Genomic DNA, 14,206 nt, shown 5'->3' with positions numbered 1-14,206 from the left:
TGGAAAATAGATTTGTTAAAGTAAAGAATTTTTGAATATATTATTCAGTGAGCAAGGAAAATTTTTAAATTACCAATCTTATAAAATTCAATAAAATGTTCTCTAAATTAATAACTTCATCATCTTGCCAATTCAATAAAAATAGATTTGTAAAATGATCTATTTTATTACTGCTTTGGGAATAAACAAAAATTTAATTGATTGTTATTAAATATGCTGTAAATCCAGATCAGTCTATTTTCTGTGTTTGACAGGCTCTAGTTGCCTAATTGCAAATGGAAAAATCATTTTTGGGACTGAGTCTTTTCAAGTAAATAGTTACCCATCAACCAACACATCTTCTTGTCTTCTTCCCCAGAAACAAGACAAAAATTATTTTCCTTCTCAACACAGAATCCTCACTTTAATCCATAAGAGATAAATGGTTTTTCAAAATGTCTGCCTCTTTACTGAAGTTTTTAGGTGATTAGAGCACATCTCTTACATTTTTCAGTTTGCTGAAACATTCCTATTTGTTTTGTAGGAGCATCATCCTAGAGTAGAAATTACCTTTCCATTTTATTTGTGTATCCTTAGAATGATGCCTTGATTTTTTCCAAGGTTAATAATCACTTCATTATTCTAAAGGCTTAAATAATGAGCCATATAATTCTAGTCCTACCCTTCTCTAGTCTGCAATCTCCCTAAACTCAAGAAAATCATAGTTTGACGAGGAATTTATTGGCTAACCAAAATTCAGGGACTGTTACATTTTCCATCCAAAAATGAATTCCCACAAACCCACTATTAAGTCCCTTATTTTGGGTATATGAGGAAGCATGATGGTCATTCATACACATGAATGAATATAGAAAGGTACATAGAAATATATGCAGGAAAATAACATTCTAGGCAGTCAGTTCCAGATTATCATGATACCCAGTAACTTTGCCTTCCCCTACCTCTCATTTTCAGTTTCTTCCTTTACTCTGAATCCTCCCCAAGAGCGACAAAAACATCACCTATAACTTTTACCTCTTCTCTACCATGAAGTTTCTCTTATACTAGTCTACATCCAATGTTACTAACTTTCCCAAGAAGCCTCCCCTACTTGGCTCCCTTCTCTCCAGGCATAATTGTGTCTCCCTCTTGGTCTCTACAGCATCCCATAACTAGTCTTTTTTGCAATCCTTTCTTGACATATTGCAATTATTTACATATGTGTCTGTGGCTCCTGCTGCTCTTTGAGAAAGTGACCATGTTATATTCATCTCTGAATCTACACCTACTACAGTAACTGATACTCCGTAAACATACTATTGAAACTGAACTCTGTCCTCAACTTTTCCACCATCTTAAATTTTTTTAATGTTTTTATTTATTTTTGAGAGACAGAGAGAGACAGTGCGAGCAGGGGAGGGTCAGAAAGAGAGGGAGACACAGAATCTGAAGCAGGCTCCAGGCTCTGAGCTAGCTGTCAGTACAGAGCCCGATGTGGGGCTCGAACCCACAAACTGTGAGATCATGACCTGAGCCAAAGTCGGATGCTTAATCAAGTGAGCCACCCAGGCACCCCTTTTCCACCATCTTAAAATAATCTCCTGACAAAAGTAAAAGCTGATAGCAGACCTATAGATACATGGTATTTTGTTAGAAATCTAAGGGAAGACCCTTTTGGAGACTTACAATCAAAACTGACATTAAATAAAAATACAATGTAAGGGATAAAAAGTGTTACAAATGCTGAAATATAATAGTAAGCAAAATATATGAGAATGCAGAAGAGAAAAATCTTCCCAACTGATGAGCAGAGGAAGATGTGGAAGGACATCTCCAGGCAGAATGTGAAGCTCTATAAATGGCACTCCACCCTTCAAGCCCAATTATCTAGATTTAAATTGCTTAGAATTATTTTTTATTACCCACCTCATCCCAGTCCATTGAAAACTCCCAAACACTCTTTTTTATTATGGCCCCTAAATCCATCATCTCCTTTGCTATTGGACTTCCACTGTCTCATCCATTACTTTTGACATGAAATGAGCAACCATAATAACCTTTTAGCTAATCTCTTTTTTCTTTCTTTACTCCATCAATACATCTTGCACACTTTCAGGATTAACCTCTGAAATTCTAATCCCATCGCTTCTCTGCACAAAGCCTTTAATGACTCACTAACTACCAAATTAATTTCTAGTGCCTCAGATCCAAGGCACAGCACAATGTAATTAAAGCCAACAATTTTAGCTTTATTTCCAACCATCTCCCTACTTTTACCCCATGTTTTGGCTAAAAGGGCATTCCACATCATTCCCCAACACATTCTATCTGCATCTTTCTCCCTCATACTTCATTTCTCATCCTCTATGTGATACGGCTTCCTTGCCTTATTCCACCAGTTAAAACTCTGGCCAACTTACAGAAAAGGCTCAAATGGCTCCAGTGTCATGTCCTTGATGGAACCTCCTTGTTGCCTATGTTTCCCGCAAAGCAACATGATCTGCCCCACCCGAATGTCTACAGCATCATTCTTTGAATTGTGTGGTGTTTTCACTGCCCCTTTGAATGAGACTTCTAGAACTAGATAAGGCCTCTTACATCTTACAAAATATACCTCTTCCCCAACACGACCTGTCTATTACGTCAGGAAGTGACTTAACAAAGAACAAAATTCTTATCTGAGAACAAAACAACACCTCATTTCTCCCCTAAGAACCCCTGAATTCCCTGGCACAGGGACTGGCCTTCAGAGTTTTCCATATAATATCTGAAATGGATATTAACTCAGAAACACCCCTTCATGGCCAGATAAAAACATGCAAGACATGAACCATTCATATTATTGTTTTAGAGAAGAGATATAAGTATCCATAGGAGTACAGGACTTGGTGTTACCCACCTTTCTTCCTCACAGTGCCTTATGCCAAGTTGGCTGTGGAAAGCACCTGCTTAGGGAAAGGACACAGACTAACAGTAAGTCTTTAAAGATAAATTAGATTGGCAGGTAAGAATTCTCTCTAACTCTTGGAATGCTCTAAAAATCAGAGGCCAGTCAAGATGAAATGTTGAGCTGACAGTCAGCAGCAAGGGCAGGATGCTGAGTGGGGAACATGGAGACTAAGAGATTAAACTCTGGGCCTTGGCAGTTCTGCTGCTGAGAACTCTGGGTCAAGATGGCTCTGTTGTTGTCAACCACATCTTGTCAGGCATGAGAAGTTGGAAACAAACAGAATTGTGGGAACTTTGGATCTCCTTTAAACCAATATTCCTTAAATATTTGTTCACTGTTTTTCTAGTGGGAGTAAGGCAAGTAATTTTCTACTAATAAAAACTATACACATAAACAAATTTAATTACTAATCTGCCTTCAATGCCTAAGGAAGAGTCAACTTCTGAAAGAAAAAAAAATGACTAAAATAGTTCCTCCCTTGCCTGTAGTTAAGTTATCCTAATTTTCCAAACTGGACACATTCTAAGAAGCATATTAAAAATACAGAATTTATATACCATAATAAATCATTCAATCCCAATAAATAGAATAATGGTTTGCAATTTTTAGCTTCAAAATCTCAGCTTACCCAGAGACATACCCTGTATGTCAAGGATGAATGTGTGTGCCATGTTGCAGAATAATTAATTGAGTTATTACTTCTTCTCCTAGTCAAGAGTGATGCAAATTTCCACTGGAAAGTATTTTCAGTGTCAGTGGGAGTGGAAATACATTTATCCATTTTATTCTGGTGAGATTCAGGTTATCATCCTGATCTCTTGTACACTAGTGCTCCAGAAAACTGGCCAGCTAGCCTGCCCTGTTATGGGGCTCCTAGGCAGGTATGAGTTACATTGTATGCAGCAGGCATTGAAGCCTCTCTCCTCTACTCAGTAAATTTCCAATCTCTCTATAAAGTGAAAATTTTGTTTCTTATTAAAGCAATTTCATTAATTAATAGACAAGTAGGTTTTGGGGAAGCTCTTCACTGATGCAGAAAGTGAGAATAAATTTGATGTGACTGCTAACACCTTTTTTATATCTGTATCTCTATTTACATATGTATATCACTGATCAAATAAAATCTTGTGCCTGATGAAAACTTACTTGCCAGGACTTGTTGTTCTAGATGCTTTATAGACTACCAACTAATCATTGTAAACTACAGAATATCACAAAGGTGTGAGCCAGATCCAGCACAACCCTCTCATTTTAGAGATAAGAAAATCAGGTTCCAGAAGGAGAAGGGCACAGTTATTATATATAACTGAGTTATATATAACTCAGATGACACCGTGAGTTAGTGGTAGAGTTGATCCCAGGGCCTCAGAATCCCATGTTCTTCCCAGCAGTGTTGACCTGGTCAAGAAAGCCATAGGTAGACCTGCATAAATTAGGGCCTAGTCATCCCCTATCCACAAAATGATGCCTAAAAGCCCCTGTCAAATTTCTGAACAAGAACAGAAAAATGGTGCCCAAATGTGTATAAGTGCATATATTTTAGATTCTTATTTGAGATTAGACTTTGAAAACAGGTAGAAAATGGAGCATAAGGACCCTTGAGACTGAGGAGCCTAGAGTGAATACCATCAAAAACATAAGCAGCTCAGGAATAAAAGTCGGCAAACACTGAAAATGGGCTTCTCTTACTCAAAAATTAAGGATGGAGAAGGCAACTCTGTATTTATCTGTGGATCTCAGCTGGAGAACCAGCCAAAGAGGCCTGTAAGAGGTTTAGGGGGAGAAATTGTTTTTAGAAATGATACGAGTTTATAAAATTTTGCATATTGGTATTTAAGGAAAGTTCTAGAACAGGAACCTATGTGGCAATTTCAGTGAGCAATACCTGTTATCCTAAAGTCAGAGGTAGAACAATAGTAGAGAGAGAGAGAAGGAAGAGGAGGAGGATGAGGAGGAGGAGGAGAAGGAAGAGGAAGGGGAGAAAGAGGAGGAAGAGGAGGAGGGAGGAGGAGGAGGAGGAAGAGGAGGAAGGGGGAGGAAGAGGAGGAAGGGGGAGGAGGAGGAAGAAGAGGAGGAGGAGGAGGAGGAGGAGGAGGAGGAAGGGGAGGAAGAGGAGGAAGAGGAGGAAGGAGGAGGAGAAGGAGGAGGAGGAGGAAGAGGAGAAGACAGGGAAAATGCAAGATCAGAGACAACAAATATCTATGGTTGAGAGAAAGGTGCTGACTCTCTCTCCTGGCCCCTTCTGACCTTTCGTCACTCCACTACATCTGCCCTATGCTGACCCTCCCCACCTAAACTGATTCAATTGCTGCTTCCCAAGCAGTACCCATGCCTCCACAACATCTGTGTTAACCTAACACTGATGCCAGAGGGCACTCAGGGCCTGAGTGCTCCTGTGACTTACTCATTGCTCCTCTCCCCACCCCCCTCACCATCTTGAATTCACCTAACTCCTACTTACCTTTCCAAGACCTAGATGCCATTGTATCCAGGAAGTTTTCTTTGACTCCCTAATCTGTCTTAGAAGCCCCTCCTCTGTGTTCATACAGTGCATAGGTTTACTCGTATCTACAACCATACCTGACACAGTAACTGCAAAACATAATTCACTTGCCTGTCTTCCCAAGTAGACTGAGAACAACTTGAAGGCAGAAACTCTGTTCTTTTCCTCAGTATCCCTCACACTTACCACAGGGCATAGCACATAATAGGGTCTCACTAAATGTTTCCTGAATGAAAGAATATTCCTAAATGTTAGGCCTGATGATGTAACTTAACTATTTGCAACTTTTTCAGGGCCTATAATATAATTATTGTCCAAATCCCTTTGCCTATTCAAGGTTCTCCACAGTAGGAGTCCAGGCTGTCATTCCTGAACCTGGTAACCTGGATAAACATGTTTCCATTACAAGTAAACCCTGTACTTCATATAAATTGTCTGAATATTCAGCCCAGCCAATGGGGAACCCCGCGAAGGCATGTTCACCATAGATGAGCCACAATGATGTACTGATTGTCCACCAACAAAGCCCATGATAAGCTGGCCAACACATAAGGTGTGGCCTTCAAACACATTGATGAGACAAGTCCATAATACTTCAGGAAACCATAATGCTCTTTTCACAGCATATGTCTGCCGGCTGAGTCATTTTGCCAACATCTGGTGGCTTATGCAGAGCCTAGTAGGCATCAATACAATTCAAGTTGTCTAAGTATCCATGTATGAGTTTCTGCAGAAGGATGTCTGCTGGCAAAAGAATCTTCTTTCCTAGACCCAACCCCAGCCCTCTCCACATATATTTTATCATTGTGTTATCTTGTAACATATGGTTCTATGCTTGTGCTAGGGGATTATATTTTTGGGATAACCTATTCACCTGCCTGGTCCCAGGGAGCAGTTACACATGGAGATTAGAAACTGATGTAATTTTTCAGCAATATGATTTAAACCTTCCCAAATGACCAGCCAGGATGCTGTTGACATGTATGTATAGGCTGACTATAGCAAGTAAAGGATCTCTTTCCCAGAGGCCTCATTCATGACAGTCTGTAAGCCAAAGCTGAACCTGTACCTACCCTATTCTTGATGTTGAACTTAACAGACAAACTCAAATATGCTTGCCTTTTTTGTAGCATGGTCTCTATATTCTTACCCAGATTTTTTGCACAAGCTCTTGACTACCTCATTTATCTGCCTAATCCAATCTTTCTCATCTATGAAAACCCATTTAAATGCCAACCCCTGAGTCTTTCTTTATTCTCCAGTCAGTCTTGATTGCTTTCACTTCTCAAACCTCTAATGAACATCTATTTAGTGCTTGGGTCATTCTGCCCTACAGTACAGTCTTCTGTTTATATCTTCCCTCTTCTGGACTGTAAGCTCCCTGACAGCAGAGAGCACTTTCATTTCATCTCTTTACACTGCTACTCCCTAAAGAAAAAGGTCCGGCTAAGAGTGAGGACTCTGTCCCCAAGAGGTACACACCATCCTAGCCAGAAGCAATATTCTGATAATTATTTTCCTGGAGGAACAACACTCATGAAAAAAATTAAAAGAGGAGAAATAATCAGTTCAGCTGGATCAAGTGTTGAGATGAATGTCCAGTCATTTCTAAAGAGAGACAGAGAGCTGTCAGCACAGAACCCAATGCAAGGCTCAAACCCACAAACCATGAGATCATGACCTGAGCCGAAGTTGAACACTCAACCGACTGAGCCACCCAGGAGCCCTATCATTTGTAATTTTCTTGTTAATGAGTTATTTGCAATCTTGGGTGAGTAGAGAGTTGATGAGTGCTTTCTAGCTGTCTTTTTTATTTCCTTTACTAATAAATGTAATCAGTATAATTGATTTTCTCTGTGTATAACTGTAGTCTTTTTCTATTCTAATTTGTTGTGCTTTCCTTATTAATTTCTGAGTTTTGATTTATTCTCTGGATTCTCTGGCCTAGTGCTGAGAAAGCTGGTTTTGTTTTGGTATAGTTTGTCATTCTTAAGGACTGGAATTTTTTGTTAACTTTTTGTTATTATTTATAGTTTTATTTCATGGCCAGAGGGTTGGACTTAAATAACTTATGCACTTTACCACTCATAAGCTTTTGATTATTATAATTGTTCCATATACAATGTCAAGGGAGGGGGATCTATCTTCTGGATATTTGGAATCTTTCAGTTAGTGGGTAAAATACCATGCTCATAATCTACCCCAATAGATAGGAAGACACCATAAACATTTCTTTATCCAAACTAACTTTACTTGAGCCACTTTGCTTTGGTTTGTAGACTTTGAATTTGTTAAAGTAGGGGCATAGTTTCTACAGAATAAAATGACCAGAGTCATACTAAAGAGATATCTGGCAGAAATGTATTCAGCAGTGAAAATGCTAGGTACTCTATAAATATCTGTCATTTAAAACTTTAAACATCCTTAAGGAAGAATGCCAACAATGAAGGAAATTGAAGGAGACACAAAGAAATGGAAAAACATTCCATGCTCATGGATTGGAAAAATAAATATTGTTAAAATGTCAATACTACCCAAAGCAATCTACATATTCAAAGAAATCCCAATAAAAATTGTACCAGTGCTCTTCTCAAAGCCAGAACAAACAATCCTAAAATTTGTATGGAACCACAAAAGATCCCAAATGGCCAAAGTAATATTGAAGAAAAAAGACAAAATGGGAAGCATTACAATCTCAGACTTTAGCCTCTACTACAAAGCTGTCATCATCACGACAGTATGGTACTGTCACAAAAACATACACATAGACCAATAGAATAGAATAGAGAACTCAGAATTGGACCCACAAGTGTATGGCCAACTAATCTTGACAAAACAAGAAAGGGTATCCAATGGAAAAAAGACAGCCTCTTCAACAAATGGTGTTGGGAGAACTGGATGGCAACATGCAGAAGAATGAAACTAGACCACTTTTTTACACAATACACAAAAATAAACTGAAAATGGATGAAGGACCTGAATGTGAAACAGGAAACCATCAAAACACTAGAGGAGAAAGCAAGAAACAACCTCTCTGACCTCAGCTGCAGCAATTTCTTTTTTTCTTTTTTTTTTTTTACATTTATTTATTTTTGAGAGACCGAGAGAGACAGAGCCTGAACAGGGGAAGGGCAGAGAGAGAAAGAGACACAGAATCTGAAGTAGGCTCCAGGCTCTGAGCTAGAGTCCAACGTGGGGTTGAATGCATGAACTGTGAGATCATGACCTGAGCCAAAGTTGGACGCTCAATTGACTGAGCCACCCAGGTGCCCCTTCCCACAACAGCAAAGGCAAGGGAATTAAGATAAAACTTTATCATCAAGATAAAAAGTTTCTGCAGTGCAAAGGAAACAATCAACAAAACTTAAAGGCAACCAACAGAATGGAAAAGATAGTTGCAAGTGACATACCAGATAAAGGACTAGTATCCAAAATTAGTATCCAAAATCTATAAGGAACTCACCAAACTCCACACCCAAAAAAAACAAATAATCCAGTGAAGAAATGGGCAGAAGACATGAATAGTTATTTTTCCAAAGAAAACATCGAGATGGCCAAAAGACACATGAAACAATGCTCAACATTACTTGTCATCAGGGAAATACAAATCAAAACCACACTTGGATGCCACCTCACAGTGGTCAGAAAGGCTAAAATGAACAAATCAGGAAACTATAGGGGCTGGCAAGGTTGGGGAGAAATGGGAACCCTCTTCCACTGTTGGTGGATATGCAAACTGGTGTAGCCACTCTGGAAAACAGTGTGGAAGTTCCTCATAAAATTAGAGATAGAACTCCCCTATGACCCAGCACTAGCACTGCTGGAATTTACCCAAGGGATGCAGGAGTGCTGATGCATAGGGGCACATGTACCCCAATGTTTAAAGCAGCATTTCAACAACAGCCAAACCATGGAAAAAGCCTAAAGGTCCACCAACTGACAAGTGGATAAAGAAGATATGGCTTATATATACAATGGAATACTACTTGACAATGAGAAAGAATGAAATCTGGCCATTTGTAGCAATGTGGATGGAAGTGGAGGGTATTATGCTAAGTGAAATAAGTCAGTCAGAGAAAGACAGATATCATATGTTTTCACTCATATGTGGATCTTGAGAAACTTAACAGAAGACCATGGGGGAAGGAAAAGGGGGGAAGTTACAGAGAGGGAAGAAGACAAACCATAAGAGACTCTTAAATACTGAGAACAAACCAAAGGTTGATGGAGAGTGGGAGAGAGGGGAAAGTGGGCGATAGACATGGAGGAGGGCACTTGTTGGGATGAGCACTGTGTGTTGTATGGAAACCAATTTGACAATAAACTCTATTAAAAAAAAGAAAGAAAGAAAGAAAGAAAGAAAGAAAGAAAGAAAGAAAGAAAGAAAGAAAGAAAGAAAGAATCCCAACAATGTCACCTGCTGATTTGACTGTAACATATTCACATTCTTTTGTTTGTGAAGCACCAAGATAATATGTGAGTTGGGGTTTTTTAGTTTCTTGTTTTTATGTTTTGTTTAGTTTTGCTTCCTTATCCTTCCTCTCCCTTTTCCAGTAGATTTACTTTCTCTCTTTCATATCTTATTTGGTGCTGGGATTCTGTCCACTATTTTTCAAATAACATCCCTGAAGCAGCATTTCTCCAAACCCAGCAGTTTCCAGCAGGCTCATCTAACCATATATTTATGTGAGCCACCTTTCATCTGAGCAGCTCAGGCTGTCTCAAAGACATTAACTCATGGCTCTTCTGGGACACACTTAGTAAGTCATAATTACATCTACTCTGAACAGAGGACTGTTCAGAATGCCGATGACTAAAGGAAACTTACCCAAGAATCTAGATGAACTTGGACTGAAATTCAGAGTCTCTTATTCACATCCTAAGCTCTCCACGTTAGACATTAAAATGTTCATTTTTATGGCTTGACGTTATCTTTCCCTTTAAGTTTAAAATCATGAGTTTTTAAAATAATTTGAATCCAAGTTAGTTAACATATAGTGTAATAATGACTTCAAGAATAGAATTTAGTGATTCATCACTTACATATAACATCCAGTGCTCATCTCAACAAGGCCCTCCTTAATGCCTATTGCCCAATACCCAGTCAAGAGTCTCTTATGGTTTGTCTCTGTTTTTATCTTATTTTTGCTTCCCTTCCTCTGTACTGTATTCATCTGTTTTGTTTCTTAAATTACACATATGAGTTAAATAGTATATTTGTCTTTCTTTGACTTATTGCACGTAACATAATATACTCTAGTTCCATCCATGTTGTTGCAAATGGCATGATTTTATTCCTTTTCATTTCCTAGTCATATTCCATTTTATATATATATATATATATATACATATATATATATATATATATATATATACCATCTCTTGTTTATATATTCATCAGTTGATGGACATTTGGACTCTTTCCATATTTTGGTTGTTGACAGTGCTGCTATAAACATTGGGGTTCATGTGCCCCTTCGAATCAGCACTCCTGTATCTTTTGAATAAATATCTAGTAGTGCAATTGTTGGGTCATAGAATAGTTCTATTTTTAATTTTTTGAGGAACCTCCATACTATTTTCCAGAGTGGCTGCACCAGTTGGCATTCCCACCAGCAGTGCAAAAGGGTTCCTCTTTCTCCACATCCTTACCAACATCTGTTGCTCCTTGAGTTATTAATTTTAGTCATTCAGACAGGTATGAGGTGATATTTCATTGTGGCTTCTATTTGTATTACCCTGATAATGAGTGATGTTGAGCATCTTTTCATGTGTCAGGATGACCTCTTTGGAAAAGTGTCCATTCATGTCTTCTGCCCATTTCTTCACTGGATTATTTGCTGTGTGGGTGCTGAGTTTGATATGTTCTTTATAGATTTTGGATACTAACCATTTATCTGATATGCCATTTGCAAATATTGTCTCCCCTGTATTGGTTGCCTTTTAGTTTTGCTGATTGTTTCCTTTACTGTGCAGAGGAATTTTATCTTGAGGAGGCCCCAATAGTTCATTTTTGCCTCTGTTTCCCTTGTCTCCAGAGACATATCAACTTAGAAGTTGCTGCAGCCGAGGTCCAAGAAGTTGTTGCCTATTTTCTCCTCTACGATTGTGATGGATTCCTGTCTTACATTTTGGTCTTTCACCCATTTTGAATTTATTGTTGTGTATGGTGTAAGAAACTGGTACAGGTTCATTCTTCTGCATAAAATTATGAGTTTTTGAGGTGACAAAATCATAATCGCTACCATTTATTATCTTAGTGCCAGCCCCCCCCCGCAAAACAAAACAAAACAAAACAAAAAGATTCAGAAGAGTTAAGATACACAGCCAAGTAACAAGTGTTTGAAGCAGAGTAGGACCAGAACCCTAGTCTCTTGACCCTTGATCCCTAGTCTTGGATCTCTCTGCTATTGCTTATGATTTGCTTCATGTACCAATGTTCTTTCTTTTTGTCTTCTTTTAAACATCCCTTTCTCTTCCTCCTTTACTCCCCTTTCTAGTACCTGTCAAACTGTTTCATACACAAATGTATTTCTTTCCTCTTGCATCGACAACATATAACACAACATAAATTTAAACTAAATGATGTGAAAAAGCCATCTTAAATTGCTGAACAGATAATAAATCTCTTCAAAGAACTTCAGTCTTTTTCTGCTCAGACCTTATAGGTGACTCAAAGTAGTCAATTAAAATGCTCCCTAAGAGATACCTGTTTTGAAGTTGACCACATTTAATCATAAACCGTGGGTTAAGCTAAAATGCTTGGTCTGCATTGCTAATAATACCACTACTCATGCATAGTCATGATGTGTATCCGTGCAGTTTATACTTGACTAAATGCTTTTAGACCTATTATCCCCTTTGATTCTCAAACTCCCATATCAAGAAAGGAAAAGGCACCCTTAATTCCATTTTACATACAAAGAAACTCTTTAGAAACCTTAACTCACTAAGGTTAAATGATTTGCTAAAGACCAGACAACCAAGAAAGAAGAAGCAGAGATATGCTGCCTCCACACCCTCTTATTTTCAACAGCCCCACACTTCAGTTCCAGCCTTTCTCACAGTCCACTAGGCATAAGTTTCTCTGCCTAGACTGCGCTCCTTGTACACAGGGACTGGGGGGGTATTTACCCCTGTATTGTCCCCATGTCTGCTCAGAGATATTGCTCAATAAATGTTCCTTGGACTAAATGTAATTGTATTGCATAATTGCATTAAATTGTACCTGGTATAATGTTATTAGTCTTAATTCCAGTTATCTTAAATTGTACTGTGTCAGAAATAAATAGGTCTCCTTGTCGATTCCATTGTAATAAACTCTCATCAGATTTTTAATTGTGGCCTTTTTAAAGTCTTTTGTCACTATTATTGTTTTATTTTGATGCTTTTGCAAAAGTACTTTATCATCAAGGAGATTCATGGAAAGGAAAGACCTGTGCTCCAAGATGCAGGTGTCTAGGGGCGCCTGTGTGGCTCAATCGGTTGAGTGTCCAACTTCAGCTCAGGTCATGATCTCACGGTTCGTGGGTTCCAGCCCCATATCAGGCTCTGTGCTGGCAGCTCAGAGCCTGGAGTCTGCTTCTGATTTTGTGTGTCCTCTCTCTCTTGCCCCTGCCCCCCGACTCATGATCTGTCTCTCTCTGTCTCTCAAAAATAAATGTTAAAAAATAAATTAAAATAATTTTAAAAATAATAGTAAAATAAAATGCAAGTGTCCGATAACTTTCAGATCATACCACTGGACAAGGTATCAATTATAGAACCCTAGTGGAGAAACTGATGACTTCATAAAAGTTTTTAAAAATCAAGATCAATAATAATTAATTAATGGAACTGGATGAACTAAGGAGGATGATTATAATTTTTGTGACTACTTATTTGAAGTATTGCTGATTCTTTAAAATTGTGCTTTTTCCAGATTTAAAGAAATGCTTTCTTTTTTCTCTTAATCCACCTATGATTTACAGCAAAAAGAAACATTTATATTTTTCTCCCTACCTGAGATCTCCAGAATTCAGAAATTCTCAGTGAGTAATCTTACATTTTCATGGCAATATAATTATTTATATGAGTTTAGTAATAATTTGTTCTCCTTGTAACAGGACGCAACTGGAAACATTGGTTATCCTACCAAGGCTTTGCTGGGATGTCATGTTTAAGAAAGACATGCACAGGCTCAGACATGACCAGACAGCTTTAAGGAACTAATATTGACTTCATGGGGCCAATAAAACCCCTTAGAAAAATCAGCCTGTTATTTTGCCTATAGAGTTCCCAGCTTCCTTACCATTTGAGTGTCCTCAAGAAAAGAGGAATTAACTCAAATCTATAGGTATAGCAGGTAAAATCTAGTAGCAAGTCATTAGATTGGCTTCTTAATCTGAGAGGCTTTTAAAAGTCCAATCTCTTAGCACGATACCCTTGAGGTCCATCCACTTTGCTACAAATGTCCATATGTCATTCTTTCTCATTGCCATGTAATACTCCATTATATAAACATACACCACATCTTCTTGATCCACTCATCAGGTGATGGACATTTAAGCTCTTTCCATGATTTGGCTACTGTAGAAAGTGTCGCTATGAATATTGGGGTACACAGTCATAGGTCTAACAGGAAAAACCTAACAGAGGACCATAGGGAGGGGAAGGGGGAAAGAGAGCTGGGGAGAGAGAGGGACACAAATCATGAGAAACTACTGAATACTGAAAACAAACCGAGGACTGAAGGGGGAGGGGGGAAGGGGGTGATGGTCATTGAGGGGGGCACT

General features: G+C 38.4%; 2 long non-coding RNA genes across 3 annotated transcripts in view; one reads left to right on the top strand and one right to left on the bottom strand.

Moving 5' to 3' along the window:
- The window catches only part of LOC115289181, a 46,817-nt gene extending 44,280 nt beyond the window's left edge, over nt 1-2,537 (bottom strand). The window contains exon 1 of the long non-coding RNA XR_003907444.1: nt 2,400-2,537. This is a non-coding gene — a long non-coding RNA (uncharacterized LOC115289181). The remainder of the gene's footprint in view (nt 1-2,399) is intronic.
- A 166-nt stretch (nt 2,538-2,703) lies between these two features.
- The window catches only part of LOC115289180, a 32,624-nt gene continuing 21,121 nt past the window's right edge, over nt 2,704-14,206 (top strand). Inside the window, exons 1-2 of one of the 2 annotated variants that reach the window (XR_003907441.1) lie at nt 2,704-2,952; nt 13,403-13,462. This is a non-coding gene — a long non-coding RNA (uncharacterized LOC115289180). The remainder of the gene's footprint in view (nt 2,953-13,402; nt 13,463-14,206) is intronic. The other variant, XR_003907442.1, reaches the window with a different exon arrangement.

The sequence above is a fragment of the Suricata suricatta genome, chromosome 4 (genome assembly GCF_006229205.1).
Source record: "Suricata suricatta isolate VVHF042 chromosome 4, meerkat_22Aug2017_6uvM2_HiC, whole genome shotgun sequence".
In the NCBI taxonomy this organism is placed as follows: domain Eukaryota; kingdom Metazoa; phylum Chordata; class Mammalia; order Carnivora; family Herpestidae; genus Suricata; species Suricata suricatta.
This window is presented reverse-complemented; position numbering and strand designations above follow the sequence as displayed.